We start from the raw sequence: 10,036 nt of genomic DNA, 5'->3' as shown, positions 1-10,036 counted from the left end.
CCATTTTCCTATTGAGTTCTCTTCCTTTTTCTTATTGATATGAAGGACTGCTTTATGTATTCCAGAGAAGAGTCCTTTGTCAGACATAAGAAACTCTCTTCCTCCAATTTGTGGCTTATCCTTTTACTCTCTTGATGGTTTTGAAGAACTGAAGTTCTTAATTTTAATGTAGTTCAATTGATCAATATTTTTTCCCCTTATGGTTATTGCTTTCTGTGTCTTAAGAAATCTTTGCCTGAGGCAGTTCTTGTGGCAGCAGTTAGTGCAAGGCTGGGAAGTTGTTATGCACTGTGTTGCCTGGACTAGCAAACAACACAGTCAGGATAGCAAAGGAGACCCCAAGAAACCAAAAGGTGAGATGTCTGCTCATGCCATTTTTGTGGAGAAAAATCCAGAGATCTGGTGAACTTTGCATTTTCTAAGTGCTCTGAGGTGCGATACAATGTGTGGGAAAGAGAAATACATATTTGGTGAAATGAGAAAGTGCACTTTGATCAAGAAATGAAGGATTGGAGGTGAGTTAAGGGAGGCAAGAAAAAAAGATCACAATATCCAAATACCCTCATAACCCATCTGGCTTCTTCCTCTTCTACTTAGACCTCTGCCCAAGAGCAAATCCACAAACCCAGACATTTCCACTGCAGATGTGGCCAAAAAGCTGGTGACATGGTATGGTATGCAAAATTAATAAAATGCCCCCAGGTGAAAGGTATTTCACCCTAATTCCTGGAACCTATAAAAGGGATGAGACATCACTCACTCAGGTGATTGTGTTCTATGGCAGAGTTGGCTTTAAAATACGTTATCTGGGTGGGTGTGATTTAATCAACAAAACCTTTCTAAGCAGAGATCCTTCTCCAGTTGATGGAAGAGTAAGTCAGAGAGATAGAAGAATGAAGGGGATATGACTTGAAGATGCAGGAAGCCATGTGAAAGGAATTCAGGCCACCTTAAAGAACTGAGAGAGAACCCTGGCCAGCAGCCATCAAGAAAACAGGGTCCTCAGTCCTGCAACCACAAGGGACTGAATTCTGCCAACAACCTGAATGAGCCCAGAAGTGATGACCACTTAGAGTCTGCAGATGAGGACTCAGCTTGGCTGATAACTTGACTTCAGCCTTGTGATTCGCTGAGCAGAGAACTCAGTCACATCAGGCTGGACTTCTGAGCTACAGGACTATGAGCTAATAAATGGATGCTGATTTAAGCTAAGATCGTAGTAAGTTGTTACACAGTGATAGAAAAGTAAAACGTGGAATAATTTGAGTGATAGTGAAAAATCACTTTATAAAAAGGCAACAGAGTTGAACGAGATGAATGACAAGGATGTCGCCAACTATGATCAAAAGAAAAGTGATAGGATAAAGGGTCCCTTTAACATTTTCTGGAAAAAGAAGATGGAGGAGGAAGATGAGGAGCATGAGATGGGGATAAAGAGGATCAGGAGGAGAATAATTAATACAGCTGACTATTAATTATGTGGCTACATGTAGGACAAATGCATTAATTAACCCACCTTCCACTTGAGAAGGTATCAGTTGCTCTGTGTTTAATTGCACAACTGGAACATGATCACCTTGTGGTTTTTGAAGCACTCTAGAAATTGCAAGTGGTTTCCAAGAAGTGTTTATAGGTGTCAGAAGCACCTAGAAATGCTATCAAAGTTCATATTTCTAAATAATTTTGAAATAAAAAGACACTCTTGTTGTCTTTACTCCATCAACTTAGAGACTGATACGAGAGGGCAATTAAAATTATTTGTAATTTATTTGTAACGTAGTGTTATCCATTAGAAATCCTGAGTTATCAACGGTACATACCTATAGTTTGTAAAAAGAACAAAACAAACTGGGCAACCTCTGTGGCCCAAGCTTGGTAGTGTAATGTTGTGGGAGGTGGCACCATTTTTTTTTTTTTGGCCATTCTAGGTGGCTTGCAGGATCTTAGTTCCCGACCAGGGATCGAACTGGGCCACCTGCAGTGGAAGCCCGGAGTCCTAACCACTGGACTGCCAGGGAATTCAGGTGGCACATTTCATAGCAAGTTCAGGGATGAGGCCCAATCTGTTGGCCCTGCTTTAGGTTGTCCTGTTCTCCTGTATACTGTAATAGCATAACATTCTGCTAACATTCTTATCCATGGAAAAGGGACATCGGTTGGCATGAGAAGTGTTCTGAGTATTTTTAGTTAAATCTGGTGGTTTGAAAACAAACTGAAAAACTCTTCATTATCAGTGCATAGCCAGTGCTTCAAGGAAAGTGCCTTCTGACTTTAATCACACAATTTGCAGCATTCTGTTTTTCTTTTTCTTTTCATTTTGTATGTTTAGAAAGCTAAGACTTCCGTTTCATGTAAATGTGTTTATTGAAGCAAAGCATACTACAGAAGAGTGTATGTCTAGCCAGTGCGGAGCTTCATGAGTTTTCACAAAGTGAACACAAGCACCCAGGATGAGAAGCCACGCCCCCTCCCAGTTACAGCCGCCCCTTTACCCCCACAGGTAACCTCCATCCTTACTCCTAATACAAAGGTTTGATTTCTTTCAGAATGCTGCAGTGTTTTGAGAAGCAAAATAGAGCATCACATTTTTTAATTGGGGAAAAAAAAGGAAATTTTACCCCAAGGTCATGAAGATCTTTTCCTGTTTTCTTTCAGAAGTTTTATTGTTTTCACTTTTGCATTGAGGTCTTGCTCCATCGCAATTTAATTTTTGGTTTGGTGTGAGGCCTGAGAGCCTGGTGTCTTCACCTGGCCCCTCCTCTTGGCAGGTCCCAAACTCCAATTTCCCTCTTGCGAGGCTGCTGAAAACTGAGATGATTTTCAGAGGCTTTCTGCTTCTGCTTTTTAGCCTCCAGTCCTCATATACCCCCAGTTCAGGAAATGTCCTGAAGGGGACTCCAGCTGTGTGTTGGAGGGCCCCCCATGTCTCAACTACAAATATTCTGGTTTCTCTGTCCCCAGATCCTCAGCTCCTGCCAGGACCCCAGATGGGTGAACATCCTGGGGGGTGGCGAGCAGCTGTTGGAGTCATCTCACCTCTCTGACTCTACTCACTCCCGTCCCAGCCCCTCAGCTGCTCTCCACTGCCTTCAGACAGATGATTTCTGCATTTTTGAACCTTCCTTGTTTTGCTGGACAGAAGTACTGGTCTGCTGAAAGTTACTCGATATCACTTGCAATAACAGATACATTTTTTATTGTAATTGTGATAAAGCTGTGAAAGAAAAAAAACACACAGTGTGCTATTATAAGAGGGAATATTGGGAAGCTCTGGTTCAAAAAGTCCACTGTTTTCTGTAGAAGCCACTGTAATTTATCATTAGTGGCCCTGAGCCTTGAGCACATGGACAGGGCATTAAGGAGAAGAACCAACAGCTAAACATCTAATCCTAACTTCCCCATCAGTCCTCTTGTGAAACAAGTAATTTCCCCTTTCTAGGTTCCAATTTCCCTGATCCTGGCATTTCTCCTTCACCTTAAGTACAGGATCCTATCTTTTAGATGCTTTAAACTCTTGGAACAAAAGGCAGCCTCTTAAGAAGAGGTGCCATGGAAATTTCCTTAACCTATTTAAAATGGTGCATGTATGCTGGAAAATCAAGATAGTAGTTTTGTTTGTTTTGTTTTGTTTTAATGGTGGGGAGGAAGCAGAAGAAATTCTCATAAGGCCACTTACTATCAAAAGCTGCTGAGAGACAGTCCCTAGAGAAAGGATGTCTGAGGTATATGTCTCTTTACCTTCACACATTTTCTTCTGTGGCTGCTCCTGGGTCTGCCCCAGCAGCTTGGGAATGAACACAGCTTTATAGAAGAAGTCATCTGCAGAAAATGAAATTAAACACCTTCAGTTAATACTACCATAGGATTAAGGCTGAGCTTATCTTGATAATATTTAGTGTCCTGGGATGGAATGGACTTCAGGGTACTTTTTACTCTCACGTGCTTGAATTTGCAACTGACAATACCTAGTGATCAAGGAAGGAGTTTTGAAAAGTAGAGCCAAGGTATGGATGAGGTCGGAGGCAGGCTGGATAGTCAGCCCTGGGAGTGGGATGGTCCTTCAATAAAGGGAAGTGTGGGCTTGCGTGCTACCTGACAGCTGGCCTCCAGATGATGAAACTGTACCAGTGTAGGACAGGCGGGGACCTTAGCAAATCTGAGCGATCACCCCTTTGGGAGAAAAAAAAATGCATGAATAATTAATTGAAATTCCCTTCTAAAGTAGGATCAGAAGAAAATGAATGTTGTCTAGATGTGAGCCAGCCCCAGAGATAACCTCAGCTAATAGAGGATATGATGGCTCAGAAGACAAATAAAATAAAGTGTAGGAGAACTACAAGAAAAACAAATGAAGGGAAATAGGGAGGAAAAAAACACAGGGTGAGCTGAGAGGAAATGGCTACTTGGGGACAAGCCAGGGAAAAATGCTAAAAAAAAAAAAAAAAAAAAAAGAGCTCATTACTGTGTTGGGCGAGGTTGATAGGCAGGAAGACTGTGCATGTGTGGGCACGGGGGGATATGGGAAATCTCTGTACCTTCCTCTCAATTTTGCTGTGAACCTAAAACTGCTCCCACTGCCCCCCTGCAGAAATAAAGTCTTAAAACAGAGAGCTTAGAAAAAGCCCGTCAAACACATAGCATTGCATGATTGCTGGGGTCAGGGGAGGAGTGTTAAATCATTCATTAGAAAAACATCTTATTCAAGGGCTTGGACCTTGACCTTTCCTCTGTCTAATGCTAGGGAATATCCGTCTTGGGATTTTGGCCCCCAGGGGGGGAGGGGGAACTAGGAAGAACCACTCAGAACAGAGAAGGACCCCCAAACAGGAGTGGACAAAATACCTCGGGAAGCCTCTCAAGAAGGTCCCTGTTCTTCTTTCTCCATCCTTTAAATTCTCATCCCTGTCCTTTTACATCCTCTTCATGTGTTGCTATGCTTTCCCATTCTTTTATGAAACTTCCTTATCTGGTCACTTCTTATATTTCATACTCCTCACCTAATTGCAGTAAGGAACAAGAAATGGGATAATAGCAATAAAACAAAGGTGGATGATAATATATATTATGTCTTATTACATATGATATATTACATAATATGTGTCGTAATATCTTAACGTATATTAATATTGGCTTCACAGTTGAGACTAAGCATATGCCATTCTTGAAAATCTTCTCTCTTTATTGTAAGATATGAATAGTCTCTGGGTTTGATTTTGATCTTGGCACTTGAAGGTTCACAATATTTTTCCAGACGTTCTGACTCTTGCCGGATCTCAGAACACCCATTCCCAAACCTGTACAATTTCCATTTTACCAGTATTTTGAAATAGGTATTTCCTGTATGTAGCACAATGAAACTTTTGCTATAATACACTCAAGCAAGTTGTGAGAGTAAACATAATGTTACTTTGTACTTTTAAAGTGTCTTGCACTCCTAGAGCCAGAATTTCCCAAGCATCCCTGCAAACCAGGCAAGCCCTGTGAGCTCGCAATTTTATAGCCAAGAAAACTGAAATATAGAGAGGTTAAGAGTTTGAGCCAGTGCCTTCCAGCAAGTCAGAAATAAAGCTGGAATCTGAGGGAAATGCCTTACACTCAACATTGGACTTACTGCAGTGGGAAACATGAAACAAGAAGGAAACATTATAAATTAGGGCTGTGGAAGTATTTTAATCACATTTATATAATCACCAATTAAAAGCTAATATTTCCTAAGTAATGTCATTTAAGAGTAGTACTAATAAAGAACATTGTGGGTTTTTTTTTTTTTTTTTGCCGTATGCGGGCCTCTCACTGCCGTGGCCTCTCCCGTCGCGGAGCACAGGCTCCGGACGCGCAGGCCCGGCGGCCATGGCTCACGGGCCCAGCCGCTCCGCGGCATATGGGATCCTCCCAGACCGGGGCACGAACCCGTATCCCCTGCATCGGCAGGCGGACTCTCAACCACTGCGCCACCAGGGAGGCCCTGGGTTTTGTTTTAATAATTTGCTTCTAGATCTCTCATAATTAAAATCTGTCCCCAAACCACATAAATTGTCATGGTTTTAGCGCAAGAATGGAGAAAATGAAATGAACTTAAGAGTGACTATTAACTTTGTTTTCTTCAAGTGTAGATTTATGCTGGCAGGTTTCGTTCTGGCTCTCATCTACATTTTTGGAAGAGACGAGAGATCAGTTAGAATGATATCTATAATTTGAGAGTCCTTTAAGCTGCTATTAAAGGTAAATATTCATGCATTACATTAAAAAAGACTGTGCAACTGTCAATCATAGGACATTTGCCTCAGATTCCTAGATCTTATAAAAGGCAAACCTGAGTGGGAGCTTGCTTGGCTGACTGGCACTTTACTTGTCCAGTCCAGAAACTGATGGAGGGCTGAGGTCTGATGCTATTGTTAGAGGGTGGGGAGGAGGGGTCAGGAATAGGGAATTTGGTCTGGTGTTGGCTGTCAAGTTGGGTCAGACCCACAGGTGTGGAAACACCTGATCCATGCAGTCTGTCAGTGCCACCTGTCACCCAGCTGTCACTAGTGAATGGCTGGATTGCACACATGAAGTCCTCCGCCTCTTCGTAACCCACAAGACTGTCTTGATCTCGTGGAAAGAAAATTGGATTTGTAGTCAGGCGACATGCATCTAGGTCCTGTGTGGGCTGAGTGGCCTTGAAGGAGTCACTTGACCACTTTGGACGACCCCAATTTGCCTTCTATACAAGAGGTATAACGTTAACATCTCACAGAATTCTTGCTGCAATTCGGTGAGATACTGCATCTGGGGGAATTGCTTTGGGAACTACGAAGATGACAGAAATATTAGTTACTGTTACACCAGTAAACGCTTCTCTGTGTCACTCAGTAAGCCGTCCACTGATGCCTTCTGGTCCTAACTCTCTTTTCTTCTAGTACATAACTCCTGAGAAAGCTCTTTAACAGGCTACAAAACATATCCTGTCTTCAGGGTCGCTGCAAGGGCCTGGTGCTCAGAAACGCCCTGTGCTTAATTTAACACTCTGCAGTTATCCTGAAGTTTTTAATGATTTTCAAACAAGGGGCTTTTGCATTTTTATTTGTACTAAGCCCTATAGATAGTGTGCGACCTGTCATGTTTTTCTAACTTATAAATAAATGCCCAACCTTAAAATTCCTTGGAGTTTACTTCATTCCTAATCATCTGCTTTGAGTATCTCTATGGAGCAAGTAGTTATGAACTAACATTTTTTATGTAAATAGTCTATATTTGATAAATAGTTTGTGTGCGTGTGTGTTTTCTAGATAAAGCAGAATACAAAATTGTGACCCAATGATTGTTTCTCTCTAGAGTGTATAAATTCTGAATTTCCAGAGGAAATATGTTGTATATTCCTGCCCTGATGCCTCGCACTTTAAGGTACTGAATAGAAGGTGGTGGAAGGTGTGTACCTTGTGTGCGTGGTATCAGTCTGTTCTGAGAGACGTTCTCTTTGGATGACAAAAGCATCCTTAGGGGGTGATTTATGACTTTATTTTCTTTATTGTGTCTTATAATGACTAAGGGTGTTTGACTTTCAAAACACTAGTTGTTGCAGCTTTCTTCAAGTTCTTTTAAAGTATCCTATTAAAACCCTGACTCTCTAGGGAAAAAACTGCAAATGTATTTTATGTTTTCTTCCCAATTATAATATAGTCAAACCAGATATTCTTGTTAAGGAATATCTGTTAGGTTGACTTTGTTGGGTTATGTCATCTGGTAATAAAATGACAGTCAAATAATTTTAAAGTACATATTATTTGTTTTCAATTATAAGTCAAGGTGGTTTACCTCAGATGGGGGGGTGGGCACCTCTGCAGGTGGAGAGAGGTAGTGGCAATCAGGAAAGAGAGTTTGTATTATATCTTTTGCTGCATAAAATTTTGCTCTAAAACATGTCAGTCTAAGACAGACATTTATTTTTCCACAGTTTCTGAAAATCAGGACACTGGGAGCAACTTAAGAAAGTTGTTCTGGCTCAGGGTCTCCCTTGAAGCTGCAGGCAAGATGTTGGCTGGGGCTGGAGGATTTTCTTCCAAGAAGGCTCCCTCTCAGGGCAGTTGGCTGGAGGCCTCAGTTCTTCTCCATGTGAGCCTCTCCACTGGGCTGCTTGGTGTCCTTAAGACGTGGCCGCTGGCTTCCACTCAAGCGAGTGATCCAGAGAAAGTAAGACAGAGGCCACAATGACATTTATAATCCAGCCTCTAGAGAAATATCCTGTCCCTCCTCCTGTATTCTATTGGTTACACAAACTTACCTCATTCTGGCTGCTACAACAAAATACCACAGATTGAGTGGCTTGTAAACAACAGAAATTTATTTCTCACACTTCTGGAGGCTGGAAGTCCAAGATCAAGGTGTGAGCATGGTCACCACATGGTTTTGGTGAAGGCTGTCTTCTGGATTCATAGCCAGCACCTTCTTACAGTCCTCACATGGTGGAAGAGAGAAGGAATCTCTGCGGGGTCTCTTTCATAAGAACGCTAATCCCATTCATGAGGTCTCCATCCTCCTAACCTAAGCACCTCCCAAAGGCTCCACCTCCTAATGCCACCACATTGGCATTAAGACTTCAACATATGAGTTTTGTAGGGACACAAACATTCAGACCGTAGCACAGACCAACCCTGATATAGTGTGGGAGGGCACTGTAGAAGGGTGTGAATATCAGGACGTGGGAATCATTGGGGGATATTTTGGAGGCTGACGACCACAGAGTTGGTGGGTGAGCATTAACTTTTTCCCTGAGTTCCACCCGAATTCTGCTGCAAAAAAGGGCAATTCCCAAAGTCTGGTTTCCCAGAAGCCATGCGTAGCAATCTGAAGTCATGGGAAATCAGAGTCAGGCTAATTTTCCAGTCCAGTTAATATGTTTTTATTAGATACAGAATCAGCAGGTTGCATTGTGTAACTTTGGAAGAACAAGCACCTATGAGTGGCCAATCGAAGTGGCCCAACTTAACACAGCACTAGATGTAGTAACTGCCACCAGGTTGGGGGTACAGGGTGTCTTAGAGAAAGACAAGCAGAAAACAATATGGTGTGATGAATCAGCAAGCAATTCAGACTAAATACTATAAGATTTAGGGCTCTCTGCTGGTTTGCAACAATGCAAAGCTTCCTGAGTTTAGATGTTTGTTGCAAACTGAATAAAGAGATGACATGGAGAGATGAAAGGGACTTAGGAAAGGCAGGGAACCCTAAGCAATGGCAGGAGAGGTAAGAGGCTGATTCAGAAGCTTGAGGGAGGCTGGATTCCACCCTCAGGGGAAGGCACAGAGGGTCCCACTGTCCCTTGACATCAGGAAGATGGAAGGAAGCAGAATTGTCAGTAGAGGGGAGGCCAAAGCCATGGATATTTATCACACATCTACCATATGCAATGCGCTTTCCATGTGATTTGATGTAACCTCCAAATGACTAGGGGAGGTGAGTGTAGAAGTCACCTCTTTACAGACGTGGTGTCGAACCCAGGGTTGTTTGCAACCAAAGCACATGCTATTTTCACGACATCCACCACCCCTGTAGGGATGGATCAGCTGGAACCTGTGGAAAACAGGCAGGACTGGTGACTCATGTGGGATGAGCGAATGAGGACACTGTGTAATCAGCATATGGACATTCCTTCCTTCTGCCCACAATTCTAGAAGGCAGACTTTGACCTTTCTAGAGATCTCACAAAGGTACAGCCGTCCACAATCTCCGCCCGGGCTCCCTTTTGTCCAGACACACCCAGTATGGACCAGACCCAGGTGTGCCCTGCAGAGGAAGTGGGAAGAGGGTTTACTTCACACCCATTTCAAAATGGAGGCATTTGCTTTAAATCGTCTTAAGTTTTAAAGACAATTTCTCACCTGGAGATGAGTGGATATTTAAGGAAGAGGTAACAATTACGTGGGCACAGAAGGTGAAAGGAAGGATCAAATCACAGTGTGGAAAATAAAACAGAAGAGGCATTTGGTGCTCTTGCTGGTGTAGAAGTCAGGAGAGCCAGGTTGGAATTCCAGCTCCATGTCTAAGAAGATGTGTG

General features: G+C 42.6%; 1 pseudogene; it reads left to right on the top strand.

The window, feature by feature from the left end:
- The first annotated feature begins 283 nt into the window (after window positions 1–283).
- LOC132499498 (high mobility group protein B3-like) lies at window positions 284–1,459 on the top strand (annotated as a pseudogene).
- Window positions 1,460–10,036: the final 8,577 nt, after the last annotated feature.

Source organism: Mesoplodon densirostris, chromosome 11, assembly GCF_025265405.1.
Source record: "Mesoplodon densirostris isolate mMesDen1 chromosome 11, mMesDen1 primary haplotype, whole genome shotgun sequence".
NCBI classification, from domain to species: Eukaryota; Metazoa; Chordata; class Mammalia; order Artiodactyla; family Ziphiidae; genus Mesoplodon; species Mesoplodon densirostris.
Note: the sequence above shows the minus strand (reverse complement) of the source record. Positions and strands in the feature narration are given on the sequence as shown.